The following is a 25,715-nucleotide window of genomic DNA, read 5'->3' on the forward strand; positions in this document are numbered from 1 at the left end:
GAGTGCAGAAGTGCCACAACATGGCTGCTTTCACGGCTTTTCCCTTAGGAAGAACCCTAATACCCGGCTGATTTACCTTCCCAGGGTTACTGTTAGGCTTAGGCCTAGGACTTTTAAAACCAGGAAGCCCTGGGCTCCAGGCACACTGCAGCTGCGAAAGGCATCCCAAGGGGAGCGCAAAAGTGATGCAACTTGGCTGCCACCACTGATATTTCCATGAGACCATCCCGAACCATAGGCTGATTTTCCTTCCTAGGGTTAAGGTTTGAGTTACGCCTAGGGTAAGGGTTCTATTAACCAGAAAGCCCTGAGTTCCAAGAACACAGCAGCTGCGAAGGACTACCCAAGAAGAGAACAAAAGTACCACAACATGCCTGCCTCCACAGCTTTTTCCTTGGGGACATGCCTAATTCCTGGCTGATTTGCCTTTCTCGTCTTAGGGTTGGGGTTCGGCCTAGGGCTAGGGTTTTTAAAATCAGGAAGCCCTGAGTTCCAGGCACACTGGAGCTGTGAAAGGCATCCAAAAGGGAGTGCAAAAGTGCCACAACATGGCTGCTTTCACGGCTTTTTCCTTGGCAAGAAGCCTAACACCAGGCTGATTTCCCTTCCCAGGGTTACTGTTAGGCTTAGGCCTGGGGCTAGGATTTTTAAAACTAGGAAGCCCTTAGCTCCAGGCACACTGCAGCTGTTCAAGGCATCCCAAGGGGAATACAAAAGTGCAAACACATGGCAGCTTTCACAGCTTTTTCCTTGGCCCCATCCCTATACCTAGGCTGATTTATCTGCCTAGGGTAAGGGTTAGGGTTCAGCCTAAGCTTGGATTTCTTTAACCAGGAAGCCCTGTGCTCCAAGCACACTGCAGCTGTGAAAGACATCCCAAAGGGAGTGCAGAAGTGCCACAACATGGCTGCTTTCATGGCTTTTTCCTTGGCAAGAAGCCTAACACCAGGCTGATTTCCCTTCCCAGGGTTACTGTTAGGCTTAGGCCTAGGGCTAGGATTTTTAAAACTAGGAAGCCCTTAGCTCCAGGCACACTGCAGCTGTTCAAGGCATCCCAAGGGGAGTACAAAAGTGCAACAACATGGCAGCTTTCACAGCTTTTTCCTTGGCACCATCCCTATACCTAGGCTGATTTATCTGCCTAGGGTTAGGGTTAGGGTTCAGCCTAGGGCTTGGATTTTTTTAACCAGGAAGCCCTGTGCTCCAAGCACACTGCAGCTGTGAAAGGCATCCTAAGAGGAGTGCAGAAGTGCCACAACATGGCTGCTTTCACAGCTTTTTCCTTAGGAAGAACCCTAATACCCGGCTGATTTACCTTCCCAGGGTTACTGTTAGGCTTAGGCCTAGGGGTAGGATTTTTAAAACTAGGAAGCCCTTAGCTCCAGGCACACTGCAGCTGTTCAAGGCATCCCAAGGGGAATACAAAAGTGGAAACACATGGCAGCTTTCACAGCTTTTTCCTTGGCCCCATCCCTATACCTAGGCTGATTTACCTGCCTAGGGTAAGGGTTAGGGTTCAGCCTAGGGCTTGGATTTCTTTAACCAGGAAGCCCTGTGCTCCAAGCACACTGCAGCTGTGAAAGGCATCCCAAAGGGAGTGCAGAAGTGCCACAACATGGCTGCTTTCAGGGGCTTTTCCCTTAGGAAGAACCCTAACACCCGGCTGATTTACCTTCCCAGGGTTACTGTTAGGCTTAGGCCTAGGACTTTTAAAACCAGGAAGCCCTGGGCTCCAGGCACACTGCAGCTGCGAAAGGCATCCCAAGGGGAGCGCAAAAGTGACGCAACTTGGCTGCCACCACTGATATTTCCATGAGACCATCCCGAACCATAGGCTGATTTTCCTTCCTAGGGTTAAGGTTTGAGTTACGCCTAGGGTAAGGGTTCTATTAACCAGAAAGCCCTGAGTTCCAAGAACACAGCAGCTGCGAAGGACTACCCAAGAAGAGCGCAAAAGTACCACAACATGCCTGCCTCCACAGCTTTTTCCTTGGGGACATGCCTAATTCCTGGCTGATTTGCCTTTCTCGTCTTAGGGTTGGGGTTCGGCCTAGGGCTAGGGTTTTTAAAATCAGGAAGCCCTGAGTTCCAGGCTTACTTCATCTGCCAAAGGCATCCCAAAGGGAGTGCAGAAGTGCCACAACATGGCTGCTTTCACGGCTTTTTCCTTAGGAAGAACCCTAATACCCGGCTGATTTACCTTCCCAGGGTTACTGTTAGGCTTAGGCCTAGGACTTTTAAAACCAGGAAGCCCTGGGCTCCAGGCACACTGCAGCTGCGAAAGGCATCCCAAGGGGAGCGCAAAAGTGACGCATCTTGGCTGCCACCACTGATATTTCCATGAGACCACCCCGAGCCATAGGCTGATTTTCCTTCCTAGGGTTAAGGTTTGAGTTACGCCTAGGGTAAGGGTTCTATTAACCAGAAAGCCCTGAGTTCCAAGAACATAGCAGCTGCGAAGGACTACCCAAGAAGAGCGCAAAAGTACCACAACATGCCTGCCTCCACAGCATTTTCCTTGGGGACATGCCTAATTCCTGGCTGATTTGCCTTTCTCGTCTTAGGGTTGGGGTTCGGCCTAGGGCTAGGGTTTTTAAAATCAGGAAGCCCTGAGTTCCAGGCACACTGGAGCTGTGAAAGGCATCCAAAAGGGAGTGCAAAAGTGCCACAACATGGCTGCTTTCACGGCTTTTTCCTTGGCAAGAAGCCTAACACCAGGCTGATTTACCTTCCCAGGGTTACTGTTAGGCTTAGGCTTTGGACTTTGAAAACCAGGAAGCCCTGTGCTCCAGGAACACGGCAGCTGTTCAAGGCATCCCAAGGGGAGTACATAAGTGCAAACACATGGCAGCTTTCACAGCTTTTTCCTTGGCACCATCCCTATACCTAGGCTGATTTATCTGCCTAGGGTTAGGGTTCAGCCTAGGGCTTGGATTTTTTTAAACAGGAAGCCCTGAGTTCCAGGCTTACTTCATCTGCCAAAGGCATCCCAAAGGGAATGCAGAAGTGCCACAAGATGGCTGCTTTCACGGCTTTTCCCTTAGGAAGAACCCTAATACCCGGCTGATTCACCTTCCCAGGGTTACTGTTAGGCTTAGGCCTAGGACTTTTAAAACCAGGAAGCCCTGGGCTCCAAGCACACTGACGCTGCGAAAGGCATCCCAAGGGGAGCGCAAAAGTGACGCAACTTGGCTGCCACCACTGATATTTCCATGAGACCACCCCGAGCCATAGGCTTATTTTCCTTCCTAGGGTTAAGGTTTGAGTTACGCCTAGGGTAAGGGTTCTATTAACCAGAAAGCCCTGAGTTCCAAGAACACAGCAGCTGCGAAGGACTAGCCAAGAAGAGCGCAAAAGTACCACAACATGCCTGCCTCCACAGCTTTTTCCTTGGGGACATGCCTAATTCCTGGCTGATTTGCCTTTCTCGTCTTAGGGTTGGGGTTCGGTCTAGGGCTAGGGTTTTTAAAATCAGGAAGCCCTGAGTTCCAGGCACACTGGAGCTGTGAAAGGCATCCAAAAGTGAATGCAAAAGTGCCACAACATGGCTGCTTTCACGGCTTTTTCCTTGGCAAGAAGCCTAACACCAGGCTGATTTACCTTCCCAGGGTTACTGTTAGGCTTAGGCCTAGGGCTAGGATTTTTAAAACTAGGAAGCCCTTAGCTCCAGGCACACTGCAGCTGTTCAAGGCATCCCAAGGGGAGTACAAAAGTGCAACAACATGGCAGCTTTCACAGCTTTTTCCTTGGCACCATCCCTATACCTAGGCTGATTTATCTGCCTAGGGTTAGGGTTAGGCTTCAGCCTAGGGCTTGGATTTTTTTAACCAGAAAGCCCTGTGCTCCAAGCACACTGCAGCTGTGAAAGGCATCCCAAAGGGAGTGCAGAAGTGCCACAACATGGCTGCTTTCACAGCTTTTTCCTTAGGAAGAACCCTAATACCCGGCTGATTTACCTTCCCAGGGTTACTGTTAGGCTTAGGCCTAGGACTTTTAAAACCAGGAAGCCCTGGGCTCCAGGCACACTGCAGCTGCGAAAGGCATCCCAAGGGGAGCGCAAAAGTGACGCAACTTGGCTGCCACCACTGATATTTCCATGAGACCACCCCGAGCCATAGGCTGATTTTTCATCCTAGGGTTAAGGTTTGAGTTACGCCTAGGGTAAGGGTTCTATTAACCAGAAAGCCCTGAGTTCCAAGAACACAGCAGCTGCGAAGGACTACCCAAGAAGAGCGCAAAAGTACCACAACATGCCTGCCTCCACAGCTTTTTCCTTGGGGACGTGCCTAATTCCTGGCTGATTTGCCTTTCTCGTCTTAGGGTTGGGGTTCGGCCTAGGGCTAGGGTTTTTAAAATCAGGAAGCCCTGAGTTCCAGGCACACTGGAGCTGTGAAAGGCATCCAAAAGGGAGTGCAAAAGTGCCACAACATGGCTGCTTTCACGGCTTTTTCCTTGGCAAGAAGCCTAACACCAGGCTGATTTCCCTTCCCAGGGTTACTGTTAGGCTTAGGCCTAGGGCTAGGATTTTTAAAACTAGGAAGCCCTTAGCTCCAGGCACACTGCAGCTGTTCAAGGCATCCCAAGGGGAGTACAAAAGTGCAAACACATGGCAGCTTTCACAGCTTTTTCCATGGCACCATCCCTATACCTAGGCTGATTTATCTGCCTAGGGTTAGGGTTAGGCTTCAGCCTAGGGCTTGGATTTTTTTAACCAGGAAGCCCTGAGTTCCAGGCTTACTTCATCTGCCAAAGGCATCCCAAAGGGAGCGCAGAAGTGCCACAACATGGCTGCTTTCACGGCTTTTCCCTTAGGAAGAACCCTAATACCCGGCTGATTTACCTTCCTAGGGTTACTGTTAGGCTTAGGCCTAGGACTTTTAAAACCAGGAAGCCCTGGGCTCCAGGCACACTGCAGCTGCGAAAGGCATCCCAAGGGGAGCGCAAAAGTGACGCAACTTGGCTGCCACCACTGATATTTCCATGAGACCACCCCGAGCCATAGGCTTATTTTCCTTCCTAGCGTTAAGGTTTGAGTTACGCCTAGGGTAAGGGTTCTATTAACCAGAAAGCCCTGAGTTCCAAGAACACAGCAGCTGCGAAGGACTACCCAAGAAGAGTGCAAAAGTACCACAACATGCCTGCCTCCACAGCTTTTTCCTTGGGGACATGCCTAATTCCTGGCTGATTTGCCTTTCTCGTCTTAGGGTTGGGGTTCAGCCTAGGGCTAGGGTTTTTAAAATCAGGAAGCCCTGAGTTCCAGGAACACTGGAGCTGTGAAAGGCATCCAAAAGGGAGTGCAAAAGTGCCACAACATGGCTGCTTTCACGGCTTTTTCCTTGGCAAGAAGCCTAACACCAGGCTGATTTACCTTCCCAGGGTTACTGTTAGGCTTAGGCCTAGGGCTAGGATTTTTAAAACTAGGAAGCTCTTAGCTCCAGGCACACTGCAGCTGTTCAAGGCATCCCAAGGGGAGTACAAAAGTGCAACAACATGGCAGCTTTCACAGCTTTTTCCTTGGCACCATCCCTATACCTAGTCTGATTTATCTGCCTAGGGTTAGGGTTAGGCTTCAGCCTAGGGCTTGGATTTTTTTAACTAGGAAGCCCTGAGTTCCAGGCTTACTTCATCTGCCAAAGGCATCCCAAAGGGAGCGCAGAAGTGCCACAACATGGCTGCTTTCACAGCTTTTTCCTTAGGAAGAACTCTTATACCTGGCTGATTCACCTTCCCAGGGTTACTGTTAGGCTTAGGCCTAGGACTTTTAAAACCAGGAAGCCTTGGGCTCCAGGCACACTGCAGCTGCGAAAGGCATCCCAAGGGGAGCGCAAAAGTGACGCAACTTGGCTGCCACCACTGATATTTCCATGAGACCACCCGGAGCCATAGGCTGATTTTCCTTCCTAGGGTTAAGGTTTGAGTTACGCCTAGGGTAAGGGTTCTATTAACCAGAAAGCCCTGAGTTCCAAGAACACAGCAGCTGCGAAGGACTAGCCAAGAAGAGCGCAAAAGTACCACAACATGCCTGCCTCCACAGCTTTTTCCTTGGGGACATGCCTAATTCCTGGCTGATTTGCCTTTCTCGTCTTAGGGTTGGGGTTCGGCCTAGGGCTAGGGTTTTTACAATCAGGAAGCCCTGAGTTCCAGGCACACTGGAGCTGTGAAAGGCATCCAAAAGGGAGTGCAAAAGTGCCACAACATGGCTGCTTTCACGGCTTTTTCCTTGGCAAGAAGCCTAACACCAGGCTGATTTCCCTTCCCAGGGTTACTGTTAGGCTTAGGCCTAGGGCTAGGATTTTTAAAACTAGGAAGCCCTTAGCTCCAGGCACACTGCAGCTGTTCAAGGCATCCCAAGGGGAGTACAAAAGTGCAACAACATGGCAGCTTTCACAGCTTTTTCCTTGGCACCATCCCTATACCTAGGCTGATTTATCTGCCTAGGGTTAGGGTTAGGCTTCAGCCTAGGGCTTGGATTTCTTTAACCAGGAAGGCCTGAGTTCCAGGCTTACTTCATCTGCCAAAGGCATCCCAAAGGGAGTGCAGAAGTGCCACAACATGGCTGCTTTCACGGCTTTTCCCTTAGGAAGAACCCTAATACCCGGCTGATTCACCTTCCCAGGGTTACTGTTAGGCTTAGGCCTAGGACTTTTAAAACCAGGAAGCCCTGGGCTCCAGGCACACTGCAGCTGCGAAAGGCATCCCAAGGGGAGCGCAAAAGTGACGCAACTTGGCTGCCACCACTGATATTTCCATGAGAGCATCCCGAACCATAGGCTGATTTTCCTTCCTAGGCTTAAGGTTTGAGTTACGCCTAGGGTAAGGGTTCTGTTAACCAGAAAGCCCTGAGTTCCAAGAACACAGCAGCTGCGAAGGACTAGCCAAGAAGAGCGCAAAAGTACCACAACATGCCTGCCTCCACAGCTTTTTTTTTGGGGACATGCCTAATTCCTGGCTGATTTGCCTTTCTCGTCTTAGGGTTGGGGTTCGGCCTAGGGCTAGGGTTTTTAAAATCAGGAAGCCCTGAGTTCCAGGCACACTGGAGCTGTGAAAGGCATCCAAAAGGGAGTGCAAAAGTGCCACAACATGGCTGCTTTCACGGCTTTTTCCTTGGCAAGAAGCCTAACACCAGGCTGATTTACCTTCCCAGGGTTACTGTTAGGCTTAGGCCTAGGGCTAGGATTTTTAAAACTAGGAAGCCCTTAGCTCCAGGCACACTGCAGCTGTTCAAGGCATCCCAAGGGGAATACAAAAGTGCAAACACATGGCAGCTTTCACAGCTTTTTCCTTGGCCCCATCCCTATACCTAGTCTGATTTATCTGCCTAGGGTAAAGTTAGGGTTCAGCCTAGGCTTGGATTTCTTTAACCAGGAAGCCCTGAGTTCCAGGCTTACTTCATCTGCCAAAGGCATCCCAAAGGGAGTGCAGAAGTGCCACAACATGGCTGCTTTCACGGCTTTTCCCTTAGGAAGAACCCTAATACACGGCTGATTCACCTTCACAGGGTTACTGTTAGGCTTAGGCCTAGGACTTTTAAAACCAGGAAGCCCTGGGCTCCAGGCACACTGCAGCTGCGAAAGGCATCCCAAGGGGAGCGCAAAAGTGACGCAACTTGGCTGCCACCACTGATATTTCCATGAGACCATCCCGAATCATAGGCTGATTTTCCTTCCTAGGGTTAAGGTTTGAGTTACGCCTAGGGTAAGGGTTCTATTAACCAGAAAGCCCTGAGTTCCAAGAACACAGCAGCTGCGAAGGACTACCCAAGAAGAGAGCAAAAGTACCACAACATGCCTGCCTCCACAGCTTTTTCCTTGGGGACATGCCTAATTCCTGGCTGATTTGCCTTTCTCGTCTTAGGGTTGGGGTTCGGCCTAGGGCTAGGGTTTTTAAAATCAGGAAGCCCTGAGTTCCAGGCACACTGGAGCTGTGAAAGGCATCCAAAAGGGAGTGCAAAAGTGCCACAACATGGCTGCTTTCACGGCTTTTTCCTTGGCAAGAAGCCTAACACCAGGCTGATTTCCCTTCCCAGGGTTACTGTTAGGCTTAGGCCTGGGGCTAGGATTTTTAAAACTAGGAAGCCCTTAGCTCCAGGCACACTGCAGCTGTTCAAGGCATCCCAAGGGGAATACAAAAGTGCAAACACATGGCAGCTTTCACAGCTTTTTCCTTGGCCCCATCCCTATACCTAGGCTGATTTATCTGCCTAGGGTAAGGGTTAGGGTTCAGCCTAAGCTTGGATTTCTTTAACCAGGAAGCCCTGTGCTCCAAGCACACTGCAGCTGTGAAAGACATCCCAAAGGGAGTGCAGAAGTGCCACAACATGGCTGCTTTCATGGCTTTTTCCTTGGCAAGAAGCCTAACACCAGGCTGATTTCCCTTCCCAGGGTTACTGTTAGGCTTAGGCCTAGGGCTAGGATTTTTAAAACTAGGAAGCCCTTAGCTCCAGGCACACTGCAGCTGTTCAAGGCATCCCAAGGGGAGTACAAAAGTGCAACAACATGGCAGCTTTCACAGCTTTTTCCTTGGCACCATCCCTATACCTAGGCTGATTTATCTGCCTAGGGTTAGGGTTAGCGTTCAGCCTAGGGCTTGGATTTTTTTAACCAGGAAGCCCTGTGCTCCAAGCACACTGCAGCTGTGAAAGGCATCCTAAGAGGAGTGCAGAAGTGCCACAACATGGCTGCTTTCACAGCTTTTTCCTTAGGAAGAACCCTAATACCCGGGTGATTTACCTTCCCAGGGTTACTGTTAGGCTTAGGCGTAGGGGTAGGATTTTTAAAACTAGGAAGCCCTTAGCTCCAGGCACACTGCAGCTGTTCAAGGCATCCCAAGGGGAATACAAAAGTGGAAACACATGGCAGCTTTCACAGCTTTTTCCTTGGCCCCATCCCTATACCTAGGCTGATTTACCTGCCTAGGGTAAGGGTTAGGGTTCAGCCTAGGGCTTGGATTTCTTTAACCAGGAAGCCCTGTGCTCCAAGCACACTGCAGCTGTGAAAGGCATCCCAAAGGGAGTGCAGAAGTGCCACAACATGGCTGCTTTCAGGGGCTTTTCCCTTAGGAAGTACCCTAACACCCGGCTGATTTACCTCCCCAGGGTTACTGTTAGGCTTAGGCCTAGGACTTTTAAAACCAGGAAGCCCTGGGCTCCAGGCACACTGCAGCTGCGAAAGGCATCCCAAGGGGAGCGCAAAAGTGACGCAACTTGGCTGCCACCACTGATATTTCCATGAGACCATCCCGAACCATAGGCTGATTTTCCTTCCTAGGGTTAAGGTTTGAGTTACGCCTAGGGTAAGGGTTCTATTAACCAGAAAGCCCTGAGTTCCAAGAACACAGCAGCTGCGAAGGACTACCCAAGAAGAGCGCAAAAGTACCACAACATGCCTGCCTCCACAGCTTTTTCCTTGGGGACATGCCTAATTCCTGGCTGATTTGCCTTTCTCGTCTTAGGGTTGGGGTTCGGCCTAGGGCTAGGGTTTTTAAAATCAGGAAGCCCTGAGTTCCAGGCTTACTTCATCTGCCAAAGGCATCCCAAAGGGAGTGCAGAAGTGCCACAACATGGCTGCTTTCACGGCTTTTTCCTTAGGAAGAACCCTAATACCCGGCTGATTTACCTTCCCAGGGTTACTGTTAGGCTTAGGCCTAGGACTTTTAAAACCAGGAAGCCCTGGGCTCCAGGCACACTGCAGCTGCGAAAGGCATCCCAAGGGGAGCGCAAAAGTGACGCATCTTGGCTGCCACCACTGATATTTCCATGAGACCACCCCGAGCCATAGGCTGATTTTCCTTCCTAGGGTTAAGGTTTGAGTTACGCCTAGGGTAAGGGTTCTATTAACCAGAAAGCCCTGAGTTCCAAGAACATAGCAGCTGCGAAGGACTACCCAAGAAGAGCGCAAAAGTACCACAACATGCCTGCCTCCACAGCATTTTCCTTGGGGACATGCCTAATTCCTGGCTGATTTGCCTTTCTCGTCTTAGGGTTGGGGTTCGGCCTAGGGCTAGGGTTTTTAAAATCAGGAAGCCCTGAGTTCCAGGCACACTGGAGCTGTGAAAGGCATCCAAAAGGGAGTGCAAAAGTGCCACAACATGGCTGCTTTCACGGCTTTTTCCTTGGCAAGAAGCCTAACACCAGGCTGATTTACCTTCCCAGGGTTTCTGTTAGGCTTAGGCTTTGGACTTTGAAAACCAGGAAGCCCTGTGCTCCAGGAACACGGCAGCTGTTCAAGGCATCCCAAGGGGAGTACATAAGTGCAAACACATGGCAGCTTTCACAGCTTTTTCCTTGGCACCATCCCTATACCTAGGCTGATTTATCTGCCTAGGGTTAGGGTTCAGCCTAGGGCTTGGATTTTTTTAAACAGGAAGCCCTGAGTTCCAGGCTTACTTCATCTGCCAAAGGCATCCCAAAGGGAATGCAGAAGTGCCACAAGATGGCTGCTTTCACGGCTTTTCCCTTAGGAAGAACCCTAATACCCGGCTGATTCACCTTCCCAGGGTTACTGTTAGGCTTAGGCCTAGGACTTTTAAAACCAGGAAGCCCTGGGCTCCAAGCACACTGACGCTGCGAAAGGCATCCCAAGGGGAGCGCAAAAGTGACGCAACTTGGCTGCCACCACTGATATTTCCATGAGACCACCCCGAGCCATAGGCTTATTTTCCTTCCTTGGGTTAAGGTTTGAGTTACGCCTAGGGTAAGGGTTCTATTAACCAGAAAGCCCTGAGTTCCAAGAACACAGCAGCTGCGAAGGACTAGCCAAGAAGAGCGCAAAAGTACCACAACATGCCTGCCTCCACAGCTTTTTCCTTGGGGACATGCCTAATTCCTGGCTGATTTGCCTTTCTCGTCTTAGGGTTGGGGTTCGGTCTAGGGCTAGGGTTTTTAAAATCAGGAAGCCCTGAGTTCCAGGCACACTGGAGCTGTGAAAGGCATCCAAAAGTGAATGCAAAAGTGCCACAACATGGCTGCTTTCACGGCTTTTTCCTTGGCAAGAAGCCTAACACCAGGCTGATTTCCCTTCCCAGGGTTACTGTTAGGCTTAGGCCTAGGGCTAGGATTTTTAAAACTAGGAAGCCCTTAGCTCCAGGCACACTGCAGCTGTTCAAGGCATCCCAAGGGGAGTACAAAAGTGCAACAACATGGCAGCTTTCACAGCTTTTTCCTTGGCACCATCCCTATACCTAGGCTGATTTATCTGCCTAGGGTTAGGGTTAGGCTTCAGCCTAGGGCTTGGATTTTTTTAACCAGAAAGCCCTGTGCTCCAAGCACACTGCAGCTGTAAAAGGCATCCCAAAGGGAGTGCAGAAGTGCCACAACATGGCTGCTTTCACGGCTTTTCCCTTAGGAAGAACCCTAATACCCGGCTGATTTACCTTCCCAGGGTTACTGTTAGGCTTAGGCCTAGGACTTTTAAAACCAGGAAGCCCTGGGCTCCAGGCACACTGCAGCTGCGAAAGGCATCCCAAGGGGAGCGCAAAAGTGACGCAAATTGGCTGCCACCACTGATATTTCCATGAGACCACCCCGAGCCATAGGCTGATTTTTCTTCCTAGGGTTAAGGTTTGAGTTACGCCTAGGGTAAGGGTTCTATTAACCAGAAAGCCCTGAGTTCCAAGAACACAGCAGCTGCGAAGGACTACCCAAGAAGAGCGCAAAAGTACCACAACATGCCTGCCTCCACAGCTTTTTCCTTGGGGACGTGCCTAATTCCTGGCTGATTTGCCTTTCTCGTCTTAGGGTTGGGGTTCGGCCTAGGGCTAGGGTTTTTAAAATCAGGAAGCCCTGAGTTCCAGGCACACTGGAGCTGTGAAAGGCATCCAAAAGGGAGTGCAAAAGTGCCACAACATGGCTGCTTTCACGGCTTTTTCCTTGGCAAGAAGCCTAACACCAGGCTGATTTCCCTTCCCAGGGTTACTGTTAGGCTTAGGCCTAGGGCTAGGATTTTTAAAACTAGGAAGCCCTTAGCTCCAGGCACACTGCAGCTGTTCAAGGCATCCCAAGGGGAGTACAAAAGTGCAAACACATGGCAGCTTTCACAGCTTTTTCCATGGCACCATCCCTATACCTAGGCTGATTTATCTGCCTAGGGTTAGGGTTAGGCTTCAGCCTAGGGCTTGGATTTTTTTAACCAGGAAGCCCTGAGTTCCAGGCTTACTTCATCTGCCAAAGGCATCCCAAAGAGAGTGCAGAAGTGCCACAACATGGCTGCTTTCACGGCTTTTCCCTTAGGAAGAACCCTAATACCCGGCTGATTTACCTTCCTAGGGTTACTGTTAGGCTTAGGCCTAGGACTTTTAAAACCAGGAAGCCCTGGGCTCCAGGCACACTGCAGCTGCGAAAGGCATCCCAAGGGGAGCGCAAAAGTGACGCAACTTGGCTGCCACCACTGATATTTCCATGAGACCACCCCGAGCCATAGGCTTATTTTCCTTCCTAGCGTTAAGGTTTGAGTTACGCCTAGGGTAAGGGCTCTATTAACCAGAAAGCCCTGAGTTCCAAGAACACAGCAGCTGCGAAGGACTAGCCAAGAAGAGCGCAAAAGTACCACAACATGCCTGCCTCCACAGCTTTTTCCTTGGGGACATGCCTAATTCCTGGCTGATTTGCCTTTCTCGTCTTAGTGTTGGGGTTCAGCCTAGGGCTAGGGTTTTTAAAATCAGGAAGCCCTGAGTTCCAGGAACACTGGAGCTGTGAAAGGCATCCAAAAGGGAGTGCAAAAGTGCCACAACATGGCTGCTTTCACGGCTTTTTCCTTGGCAAGAAGCCTAACACCAGGCTGATTTACCTTCCCAGGGTTACTGTTAGGCTTAGGCCTAGGGCTAGGATTTTTAAAACTAGGAAGCTCTTAGCTCCAGGCACACTGCAGCTGTTCAAGGCATCCCAAGGGGAGTACAAAAGTGCAACAACATGGCAGCTTTCACAGCTTTTTCCTTGGCACCATCCCTATACCTAGTCTGATTTATCTGCCTAGGGTTAGGGTTAGGCTTCAGCCTAGGGCTTGGATTTTTTTAACTAGGAAGCCCTGAGTTCCAGGCTTACTTCATCTGCCAAAGGAATCCCAAAGGGAGCGCAGAAGTGCCACAACATGGCTGCTTTCACAGCTTTTTCCTTAGGAAGAATTCTTATACCTGGCTGATTCACCTTCCCAGGGTTACTGTTAGGCTTAGGCCTAGGACTTTTAAAACCAGGAAGCCTTGGGCTCCAGGCACACTGCAGCTGCGAAAGGCATCCCAAGGGGAGCGCAAAAGTGACGCAACTTGGCTGCCACCACTGATATTTCCATGAGACCACCCGGAGCCATAGGCTGATTTTCCTTCCTAGGGTTAAGGTTTGAGTTACGCCTAGGGTAAGGGTTCTATTAACCAGAAAGCCCTGAGTTCCAAGAACACAGCAGCTGCGAAGGACTAGCCAAGAAGAGCGCAAAAGTACCACAACATGCCTGCCTCCACAGCTTTTTCCTTGGGGACATGCCTAATTCCTGGCTGATTTGCCTTTCTCGTCTTAGGGTTGGGGTTCGGCCTAGGGCTAGGGTTTTTACAGTCAGGAAGCCCTGAGTTCCAGGCACACTGGAGCTGTGAAAGGCATCCAAAAGGGAGTGCAAAAGTGCCACAACATGGCTGCTTTCACGGCTTTTTCCTTGGCAAGAAGCCTAACACCAGGCTGATTTACCTTCCCAGGGTTTCTGTTAGGCTTAGGCTTTGGACTTTGAAAACCAGGAAGCCCTGTGCTCCAGGAACACGGCAGCTGTTCAAGGCATCCCAAGGGGAGTACATAAGTGCAAACACATGGCAGCTTTCACAGCTTTTTCCTTGGCACCATCCCTATACCTAGGCTGATTTATCTGCCTAGGGTTAGGGTTCAGCCTAGGGCTTGGATTTTTTTAAACAGGAAGCCCTGAGTTCCAGGCTTACTTCATCTGCCAAAGGCATCCCAAAGGGAATGCAGAAGTGCCACAAGATGGCTGCTTTCACGGCTTTTCCCTTAGGAAGAACCCTAATACCCGGCTGATTCACCTTCCCAGGGTTACTGTTAGGCTTAGGCCTAGGACTTTTAAAACCAGGAAGCCCTGGGCTCCAAGCACACTGACGCTGCGAAAGGCATCCCAAGGGGAGCGCAAAAGTGACGCAACTTGGCTGCCACCACTGATATTTCCATGAGACCACCCCGAGCCATAGGCTTATTTTCCTTCCTAGGGTTAAGGTTTGAGTTACGCCTAGGGTAAGGGTTCTATTAACCAGAAAGCCCTGAGTTCCAAGAACACAGCAGCTGCGAAGGACTAGCCAAGAAGAGCGCAAAAGTACCACAACATGCCTGCCTCCACAGCTTTTTCCTTGGGGACATGCCTAATTCCTGGCTGATTTGCCTTTCTCGTCTTAGGGTTGGGGTTCGGTCTAGGGCTAGGGTTTTTAAAATCAGGAAGCCCTGAGTTCCAGGCACACTGGAGCTGTGAAAGGCATCCAAAAGTGAATGCAAAAGTGCCACAACATGGCTGCTTTCACGGCTTTTTCCTTGGCAAGAAGCCTAACACCAGGCTGATTTCCCTTCCCAGGGTTACTGTTAGGCTTAGGCCTAGGGCTAGGATTTTTAAAACTAGGAAGCCCTTAGCTCCAGGCACACTGCAGCTGTTCAAGGCATCCCAAGGGGAGTACAAAAGTGCAACAACATGGCAGCTTTCACAGCTTTTTCCTTGGCACCATCCCTATACCTAGGCTGATTTATCTGCCTAGGGTTAGGGTTAGGCTTCAGCCTAGGGCTTGGATTTTTTTAACCAGAAAGCCCTGTGCTCCAAGCACACTGCAGCTGTGAAAGGCATCCCAAAGGGAGTGCAGAAGTGCCACAACATGGCTGCTTTCACGGCTTTTCCCTTAGGAAGAACCCTAATACCCGGCTGATTTACCTTCCCAGGGTTACTGTTAGGCTTAGGCCTAGGACTTTTAAAACCAGGAAGCCCTGGGCTCCAGGCACACTGCAGCTGCGAAAGGCATCCCAAGGGGAGCGCAAAAGTGACGCAAATTGGCTGCCACCACTGATATTTCCATGAGACCACCCCGAGCCATAGGCTGATTTTCCTTCCTAGGGTTAAGGTTTGAGTTACGCCTAGGGTAAGGGTTCTATTAACCAGAAAGCCCTGAGTTCCAAGAACACAGCAGCTGCGAAGGACTAGCCAAGAAGAGCGCAAAAGTACCACAACATGCCTGCCTCCACAGCTTTTTCCTTGGGGACATGCCTAATTCCTGGCTGATTTGCCTTTCTCGTCTTAGGGTTGGGGTTCGGCCTAGGGCTAGGGTTTTTACAATCAGGAAGCCCTGAGTTCCAGGCACACTGGAGCTGTGAAAGGCATCCAAAAGGGAGTGCAAAAGTGCCACAACATGGCTGCTTTCACGGCTTTTTCCTTGGCAAGAAGCCTAACACCAGGCTGATTTCCCTTCCCAGGGTTACTGTTAGGCTTAGGCCTAGGGCTAGGATTTTTAAAACTAGGAAGCCCTTAGCTCCAGGCACACTGCAGCTGTTCAAGGCATCCCAAGGGGAGTACAAAAGTGCAAACACATGGCAGCTTTCACAGCTTTTTCCATGGCACCATCCCTATACCTAGGCTGATTTATCTGCCTAGGGTTAGGGTTAGGCTTCAGCCTAGGGCTTGGATTTTTTTAACCAGGAAGCCCTGAGTTCCAGGCTTACTTCATCTGCCAAAGGCATCCCAAAGGGAGCGCAGAAGTGCCACAACATGGCTGCTTTCACGGCTTTTCCCTTAGGAAGAACCCTAACACCCGGCTGATTCACCTTCCCAGGGTTACTGTTAGGCTTAGGCCTAGGACTTTTAAAACCAGGAAGCCCTGGGCTCCAGGCACACTGCAGCTGCGAAAGGCATCCCAAGGGGAGCGCAAAAGTGACGCAACTTGGCTGCCACCACTGATATTTCCATGAGACCACCCCGAGCCATAGGCTTATTTTCCTTCCTAGCGTTAAGGTTTGAGTTACGCCTAGGGTAAGGGCTCTATTAACCAGAAAGCCCTGAGTTCCAAGAACACAGCAGCTGCGAAGGACTAGCCAAGAAGAGCGCAAAAGTAGCACAACATGCCTGCCTCCACAGCTTTTTCCTTGGGGACATGCCTAATTCCTGGCTGATTTGCCTTTCTCGTCTTAGTGTTGGGGTTCAGCCTAGGGCTAGGGTTTTTAAAATCAGGAAGCCCTGAGTTCCAGGAACACTGGAGCTGTGAAAGGCATCCAAAAGGGAGTGCAAAAGTGCCACAACATGGCTGCTTTCACGGCTTTTTCCTTGGCAAGAAGCCTAACACCAGGCTGATTTACCTTCCCAGGGTTACTGTTAGGCTTAGGCCTAGGGCTAGGATTTTTAAAACTAGGAAGCCCTTAGCTCCAGGCACACTGCAGCTGTTCAAGGCATCCCAAGGGAAGTACAAAAGTACAAACACATGGCAGCTTTCACAGCTTTTTCCTTGGCCCCATCCCTATACCTAGTCTGATTTATCTGCCTAGGGTAAGTTAGGGTTCAGCCTAGGCTTGGATTTCTTTAACCAGGAAGCCCTGAGTTCCAGGCTTACTTCATCTGCCAAAGGCATCCCAAAGGGAGTGCAGAAGTGCCACAACATGGCTGCTTTCACGGCTTTTCCCTTAGGAAGAACCCTAATACACGGCTGATTCACCTTCACAGGGTTACTGTTAGGCTTAGGCCTAGGACTTTTAAAACCAGGAAGCCCTGGGCTCCAGGCACACTGCAGCTGCGAAAGGCATCCCAAGGGGAGCGCAAAAGTGACGCAACTTGGCTGCCACCACTGATATTTCCATGAGACCACCCCGAGCCATAGGCTTATTTTCCTTCCTAGGGTTAAGGTTTGAGTTACGCCTAGGGTAAGGGTTCTATTAACCAGAAAGCCCTGAGTTCCAAGAACACAGCAGCTGCGAAGGACTAGCCAAGAAGAGCGCAAAAGTACCACAACATGCCTGCCTCCACAGCTTTTTCCTTGGGGACATGCCTAATTCCTGGCTGATTTGCCTTTCTCGTCTTAGGGTTGGGGTTCGGTCTAGGGCTAGGGTTTTTAAAATCAGGAAGCCCTGAGTTCCAGGCACACTGGAGCTGTGAAAGGCATCCAAAAGTGAATGCAAAAGTGCCACAACATGGCTGCTTTCACGGCTTTTTCCTTGGCAAGAAGCCTAACACCAGGCTGATTTCCCTTCCCAGGGTTACTGTTAGGCTTAGGCCTAGGGCTAGGATTTTTAAAACTAGGAAGCCCTTAGCTCCAGGCACACTGCAGCTGTTCAAGGCATCCCAAGGGGAGTACAAAAGTGCAACAACATGGCAGCTTTCACAGCTTTTTCCTTGGCACCATCCCTATACCTAGGCTGATTTATCTGCCTAGGGTTAGGGTTAGGCTTCAGCCTAGGGCTTGGATTTTTTTAACCAGAAAGCCCTGTGCTCCAAGCACACTGCAGCTGTGAAAGGCATCCCAAAGGGAGTGCAGAAGTGCCACAACATGGCTGCTTTCACGGCTTTTCCCTTAGGAAGAACCCTAATACCCGGCTGATTTACCTTCCCAGGGTTACTGTTAGGCTTAGGCCTAGGACTTTTAAAACCAGGAAGCCCTGGGCTCCAGGCACACTGCAGCTGCGAAAGGCATCCCAAGGGGAGCGCAAAAGTGACGCAAATTGGCTGCCACCACTGATATTTCCATGAGACCACCCCGAGCCATAGGCTGATTTTCCTTCCTAGGGTTAAGGTTTGAGTTACGCCTAGGGTAAGGGTTCTATTAACCAGAAAGCCCTGAGTTCCAAGAACACAGCAGCTGCGAAGGACTAGCCAAGAAGAGCGCAAAAGTACCACAACATGCCTGCCTCCACAGCTTTTTCCTTGGGGACATGCCTAATTCCTGGCTGATTTGCCTTTCTCGTCTTAGGGTTGGGGTTCGGCCTAGGGCTAGGGTTTTTACAATCAGGAAGCCCTGAGTTCCAGGCACACTGGAGCTGTGAAAGGCATCCAAAAGGGAGTGCAAAAGTGCCACAACATGGCTGCTTTCACGGCTTTTTCCTTGGCAAGAAGCCTAACACCAGGCTGATTTCCCTTCCCAGGGTTACTGTTAGGCTTAGGCCTAGGGCTAGGATTTTTAAAACTAGGAAGCCCTTAGCTCCAGGCACACTGCAGCTGTTCAAGGCATCCCAAGGGGAGTACAAAAGTGCAAACACATGGCAGCTTTCACAGCTTTTTCCATGGCACCATCCCTATACCTAGGCTGATTTATCTGCCTAGGGTTAGGGTTAGGCTTCAGCCTAGGGCTTGGATTTTTTTAACCAGGAAGCCCTGAGTTCCAGGCTTACTTCATCTGCCAAAGGCATCCCAAAGGGAGCGCAGAAGTGCCACAACATGGCTGCTTTCACGGCTTTTCCCTTAGGAAGAACCCTAATACCCGGCTGATTTACCTTCCTAGGGTTACTGTTAGGCTTAGGCCTAGGACTTTTAAAACCAGGAAGCCCTGGGCTCCAGGCACACTGCAGCTGCGAAAGGCATCCCAAGGGGAGCGCAAAAGTGACGCAACTTGGCTGCCACCACTGATATTTCCATGAGACCACCCCGAGCCATAGGCTTATTTTCCTTCCTAGCGTTAAGGTTTGAGTTACGCCTAGGGTAAGGGCTCTATTAACCAGAAAGCCCTGAGTTCCAAGAACACAGCAGCTGCGAAGGACTAGCCAAGAAGAGCGCAAAAGTAGCACAACATGCCTGCCTCCACAGCTTTTTCCTTGGGGACATGCCTAATTCCTGGCTGATTTGCCTTTCTCGTCTTAGTGTTGGGGTTCAGCCTAGGGCTAGGGTTTTTAAAATCAGGAAGCCCTGAGTTCCAGGAACACTGGAGCTGTGAAAGGCATCCAAAAGGGAGTGCAAAAGTGCCACAACATGGCTGCTTTCACGGCTTTTTCCTTGGCAAGAAGCCTAACACCAGGCTGATTTACCTTCCCAGGGTTACTGTTAGGCTTAGGCCTAGGGCTAGGATTTTTAAAACTAGGAAGCTCTTAGCTCCAGGCACACTGCAGCTGTTCAAGGCATCCCAAGGGAAGTACAAAAGTGCAACAACATGGCAGCTTTCACAGCTTTTTCCTTGGCACCATCCCTATACCTAGTCTGATTTATCTGCCTAGGGTTAGGGTTAGGCTTCAGCCTAGGGCTTGGATTTTTTTAACTAGGAAGCCCTGAGTTCCAGGCTTACTTCATCTGCCAAAGGAATCCCAAAGGGAGCGCAGAAGTGCCACAACATGGCTGCTTTCACAGCTTTTTCCTTAGGAAGAACTCTTATACCTGGCTGATTCACCTTCCCAGGGTTACTGTTAGGCTTAGGCCTAGGACTTTTAAAACCAGGAAGCCTTGGGCTCCAGGCACACTGCAGCTGCGAAAGGCATCCCAAGGGGAGCACAAAAGTGACGCAACTTGGCTGCCACCACTGATATTTCCATGAGACCACCCGGAGCCATAGGCTGATTTTCCTTCCTAGGGTTAAGGTTTGAGTTACGCCTAGGGTAAGGGTTCTATTAACCAGAAAGCCCTGAGTTCCAAGAACACAGCAGCTGCGAAGGACTAGCCAAGAAGAGCGCAAAAGTACCACAACATGCCTGCCTCCACAGCTTTTTCCTTGGGGACATGCCTAATTCCTGGCTGATTTGCCTTTCTCGTCTTAGGGTTGGGGTTCGGCCTAGGGCTAGGGTTTTTACAATCAGGAAGCCCTGAGTTCCAGGCACACTGGAGCTGTGAAAGGCATCCAAAAGGGAGTGCAAAAGTGCCACAACATGGCTGCTTTCACGGCTTTTTCCTTGGCAAGAAGCCTAACACCAGGCTGATTTCCCTTCCCAGGGTTACTGTTAGGCTTAGGCCTAGGGCTAGGATTTTTAAAACTAGGAAGCCCTTAGCTCCAGGCACACTGCAGCTGTTCAAGGCATCCCAAGGGGAGTACAAAAGTGCAACAACATGGCAGCTTTCACAGCTTTTTCCTTGGCACCATCCCTATACCTAGGCTGATTTATCTGCCTAGGGTTAGGGTTAGGGTTCAGCCTAGGGCTTGGATTTCTTTAACCAGGAAGGCCTGAGTTCCAGGCTTACTTCATCTGCCAAAGGCATCCCAAAGGGAGTGCAGAAGTGCCACAACATGGCTGCTTTCACGGCTTTTCCCTTAGGAAGAACCCTAACACCCGGCTGATTCACCTTCCCAGGGTTACTGTTAGGCTTAGGCCTAGGACTTTTAAAACCAGGAAGCCCTGGGCTCCAGGCACACTGCAGCTGCGAAAGGCATCCCAAGGGGAGCGCAAAAGTGACGCAACTTGGCTGCCACCACTGATATTTCCATGAGAGCATCCCGAACCATAGGCTGATTTTCCTTCCTAGGCTTAAGGTTTGAGTTACGCCTAGGGTAAGGGTTCTGTTAACCAGAAAGCCCTGAGTTCCAAGAACACAGCAGCTGCGAAGGACTAGCCAAGAAGAGCGCAAAAGTAGCACAACATGCCTGCCTCCACAGCTTTTTCCTTGGGGACATGCCTAATTCCTGGCTGATTTGCCTTTCTCGTCTTAGGGTTGGGGTTCGGCCTAGGGCTAGGGTTTTTAAAATCAGGAAGCCCTGAGTTCCAGGCACACTGGAGCTGTGAAAGGCATCCAAAAGGGAGTGCAAAAGTGCCACAACATGGCTGCTTTCACGGCTTTTTCCTTGGCAAGAAGCCTAACACCAGGCTGATTTACCTTCCCAGGGTTACTGTTAGGCTTAGGCCTAGGGCTAGGATTTTTAAAACTAGGAAGCCCTTAGCTCCAGGCACACTGCAGCTGTTCAAGGCATCCCAAGGGGAATACAAAAGTGCAAACACATGGCAGCTTTCACAGCTTTTTCCTTGGCCCCATCCCTATACCTAGTCTGATTTATCTGCCTAGGGTAAGTTAGGGTTCAGCCTAGGCTTGGATTTCTTTAACCAGGAAGCCCTGAGTTCCAGGCTTACTTCATCTGCCAAAGGCATCCCAAAGGGAGTGCAGAAGTGCCACAACATGGCTGCTTTCACGGCTTTTCCCTTAGGAAGAACCCTAATACACGGCTGATTCACCTTCACAGGGTTACTGTTAGGCTTAGGCCTAGGACTTTTAAAACCAGGAAGCCCTGGGCTCCAGGCACACTGCAGCTGCGAAAGGCATCCCAAGGGGAGCGCAAAAGTGACGCAACTTGGCTGCCACCACTGATATTTCCATGAGACCATCCCGAATCATAGGCTGATTTTCCTTCCTAGGGTTAAGGTTTGAGTTACGCCTAGGGTAAGGGTTCTATTAACCAGAAAGCCCTGAGTTCCAAGAACACAGCAGCTGCGAAGGACTAGCCAAGAAGAGCGCAAAAGTACCACAACATGCCTGCCTCCACAGCTTTTTCCTTGGGGACATGCCTAATTCCTGGCTGATTTGCCTTTCTCGTCTTAGGGTTGGGGTTCGGCCTAGGGCTAGGGTTTTTAAAATCAGGAAGCCCTGAGTTCCAGGCACACTGGAGCTGTGAAAGGCATCCAAAAGGGAGTGCAAAAGTGCCACAACATGGCTGCTTTCACGGCTTTTTCCTTGGCAAGAAGCCTAACACCAGGCTGATTTACCTTCCCAGGGTTACTGTTAGGCTTAGGCCTAGGGCTAGGATTTTTAAAACTAGGAAGCCCTTAGCTCCAGGCACACTGCAGCTGTTCAAGGCATCCCAAGGGGAGTACAAAAGTGCAACAACATGGCAGCTTTCACAGCTTTTTCCTTGGCCCCATCCCTATACCTAGGCTGATTTATCTGCCTAGGGTTAGGGTTAGGCTTCAGCCTAGGGCTTGGATTTCTTTAACCAGGAAGCCCTGAGTTCCAGGCTTACTTCATCTGCCAAAGGCATCCAAAAGGGAGTGCAGAAGTGCCACAACATGGCTGCTTTCACGGCTTTTCCCTTAGGAAGAACCCTAATACCCGGCTGATTTACCTTCCTAGGGTTACTGTTAGGCTTAGGCCTAGGACTTTTAAAACCAGGAAGCCCTGGGCTCCAGGCACACTGCAGCTGCGAAAGGCATCCCAAGGGGAGCGCAAAAGTGACGCAACTTGGCTGCCACCACTGATATTTCCATGAGACCATCCCGAACCATAGGTTGATTTTCCTTCCTAGGGTTAAGGTTTGAGTTACGCCTAGGGTAAGGGCTCTATTAACCAGAAAGCCCTGAGTTCCAAGAACACAGCAGCTGCGAAGGACTAGCCAAGAAGAGCGCAAAAGTACCACAACATGCCTGCCTCCACAGCTTTTTCCTTGGGGACATGCCTAATTCCTGGCTGATTTGCCTTTCTCGTCTTAGGGTTGGGGTTCGGCCTAGGGCTAGGGTTTTTAAAATCAGGAAGCCCTGAGTTCCAGGCACACTGGAGCTGTGAAAGGCATCCAAAAGGGAGTGCAAAAGTGCCACAACATGGCTGCTTTCACGGCTTTTTCCTTGGCAAGAAGCCTAACACCAGGCTGATTTCCCTTCCCAGGGTTACTGTTAGGCTTAGGCCTAGGGCTAGGATTTTTAAAACTAGGAAGCCCTTAGCTCCAGGCACACTGCAGCTGTTCAAGGCATCCCAAGGGGAGTACAAAAGTGCAAACACATGGCAGCTTTCACAGCTTTTTCCTTGGCACCATCCCTATACCTAGGCTGATTTATCTGCCTAGGGTTAGGGTTAGGCTTCAGCCTAGGGCTTGGATTTCTTAAACCAGGAAGCCCTGAGTTCCAGGCTTACTTCATCTGCCAAAGGCATCCCAAAGGGAGTGCAGAAGTGCCACAACATGGCTGCTTTCACGGCTTTTTCCTTGGCAAGAAGCCTAACACCAGGCTGATTTACCTTCCTAGGGTTACTGTTAGGCTTAGGCCTAGGGCTAGGATTTTTAAAACTAGGAAGCCCTTAGCTCCAGGCACACTGCAGCTGTTCAAGGCATCCCAAGGGGAGTACAAAAGTGCAACAACATGGCAGCTATCACAGCTTTTTCCTTGGCACCATCCCTATACCTAGGCTGATTTATCTGCCTAGGGTTAGGGTTAGCGTTCAGCCTAGGGCTTGGATTTCTTTAACCAGGAAGCCCTGAGTTCCAGGCTTACTTCATCTGCCAAAGGCATCCCAAAGGGAGTGCAGAAGTGCCACAACATGGCTGCTTTCACGGCTTTTCCCTTAGGAAGAACCCTAATACCCGGCTGATTTACCTTCCTAGGGTTACTGTTAGGCTTAGGCCTAGGACTTTTAAAACCAGGAAGCCCTGGGCTCCAGGCACACTGCAGCTGCGAAAGGCATCCCAAGGGGAGCGCAAAAGTGACGCAACTTGGCTGCCACCACTGATATTTCCATGAGACCATCCCGAATCATAGGCTGATTTTCCTTCCTAGGGTTAAGGTTTGAGTTACGCCTAGGGTAAGGGTTCTATTAACCAGAAAGCCCTGAGTTCCAAGAACACAGCAGCTGCGAAGGACTAGCCAAGAAGAGCGCAAAAGTACCACAACATGCCTGCCTCCACAGCTTTTTCCTTGGGGACATGCCTAATTCCTGGCTGATTTGCCTTTCTCGTCTTAGGGTTGGGGTTCGGCCTAGGGCTAGGATTTTTAAAATCAGGAAGCCCTGAGTTCCAGGAACACTGGAGCTGTGAAAGGCATCCAAAAGGGAGTGCAAAAGTGCCACAACATGGCTGCTTTGACGGCTTTTTCCTTGGCAAGAAGCCTAACACCAGGCTGATTTCCCTTCCCAGGGTTACTGTTAGGCTTAGGCCTAGGGCTAGGATTTTTAAAACTAGGAAGCCCTTAGCTCCAGGCACACTGCAGCTGTTCAAGGCATCCCAAGGGGAGTACAAAAGTGCAACAACATGGCAGCTTTCACAGCTTTTTCCTTGGCACCATCCCTATACCTAGGCTGATTTATCTGCCTAGGGTTAGGGTTAGGGTTCAGCCTAGGGCTTGGATTTCTTTAACCAGGAAGCCCTGAGTTCCAGGCTTACTTCATCTGCCAAAGGCATCCCAAAGGGAGTGCAGAAGTGCCACAACATGGCTGCTTTCACGGCTTTTTCCTTGGCAAGAAGCCTAACACCAGGCTGATTTGCCTTCCCAGGGTTACTGTTAGGCTTAGGCCTAGGGCTAGGATTTTTAAAACTAGGAAGCCCTGGGCTCCAGGCACACTGCAGCTGTTCAAGGCATCCCAAGGGGAGTACAAAAGTGCAACAACATGGCAGCTATCACAGCTTTTTCCTTGGCACCATCCCTATACCTAGGCTGATTTATCTGCCTAGGGTTAGGGTTAGGGTTCAGCCTAGGGCTTGGATTTCTTTAACCAGGAAGCCCTGAGTTCCAGGCTTACTTCATCTGCCAAAGGCATCCCAAAGGGAGTGCAGAAGTTCCACAACATGGCTGCTTTCACGGCTTTTCCCTTAGGAAGAACCCTAATACCCGGCTGATTTACCTTCCTAGTGTTACTGTTAGGCTTAGGCCTAGGACTTTTAAAACCAGGAAGCCCTGGGCTCCAGGCACACTGCAGCTGCAAAAGGCATCCCAAGGGGAGCGCAAAAGTGACGCAACTTGGCTGCCACCACTGATATTTCCATGAGACCATCCCGAATCATAGGCTGATTTTCCTTCCTAGGGTTAAGGTTTGAGTTACGCCTAGGGTAAGGGTTCTATTAACCAGAAAGCCCTGAGTTCCAAGAACACAGCAGCTGCGAAGGACTAGCCAAGAAGAGCGCAAAAGTACCACAACATGCCTGCCTCCACAGCTTTTTCCTTGGAGACATGCCTAATTCCTGGCTGATTTGCCTTTCTCGTCATAGGGTTGGGGTGGGGCCTAGGGCTAGGATTTTTAAAATCAGGAAGCCCTGAGTTCCAGGAACACTGGAGCTGTGAAAGGCATCCAAAAGGGAGTGCAAAAGTGCCACAACATGGCTGCTTTCACGGCTTTTTCCTTGGCAAGAAGCCTAACACCAGGCTGATTTCCCTTCCCAGGGTTACTGTTAGGCTTAGGCCTAGGGCTAGGATTTTTAAAACTAGGAAGCCCTGGGCTCCAGGCACACTGCAGCTGTTCAAGGCATCCCAAGGGGAGTACAAAAGTGCAACAACATGGCAGCTTTCACAGCTTTTTCCTTGGCACCATCCCTATACCTAGGCTGATTTATCTGCCTAGGGTTAGGGTTAGGCTTCAGCCTAGGGCTTGGATTTCTTTAACCAGGAAGCCCTGAGTTCCAGGCTTACTTCATCTGCCAAAGGCATCCCAAAGGGAGTGCAGAAGTGCCACAACATGGCTGCTTTCACGGCTTTTCCCTTAGGAAGAACCCTAATACCCGGCTGATTTACCTTCCTAGGGTTACTGTTAGGCTTAGGCCTAGGACTTTTAAAACCAGGAAGCCCTGGGCTCCAGGCACACTGCAGCTGCGAAAGGCATCCCAAGGGGAGCGCAAAAGTGACGCAACTTGGCTGCCACCACTGATATTTCCATGAGACCATCCCGAATCATAGGCTGATTTTCCTTCCTAGGGTTAAGGTTTGAGTTACGCCTAGGGTAAGGGTTCTATTAACCAGAAAGCCCTGAGTTCCAAGAACACAGCAGCTGCGAAGGACTAGCCAAGAAGAGCGCAAAAGTACCACAACATGCCTGCCTCCACAGCTTTTTCCTTGGGGACATGCCTAATTCCTGGCTGATTTGCCTTTCTCGTCTTAGGGTTGGGGTTCGGCCTAGGGCTAGGAT

Source organism: Ammospiza caudacuta, chromosome 21, assembly GCF_027887145.1.
Source record: "Ammospiza caudacuta isolate bAmmCau1 chromosome 21, bAmmCau1.pri, whole genome shotgun sequence".
In the NCBI taxonomy this organism is placed as follows: Eukaryota; Metazoa; Chordata; class Aves; order Passeriformes; family Passerellidae; genus Ammospiza; species Ammospiza caudacuta.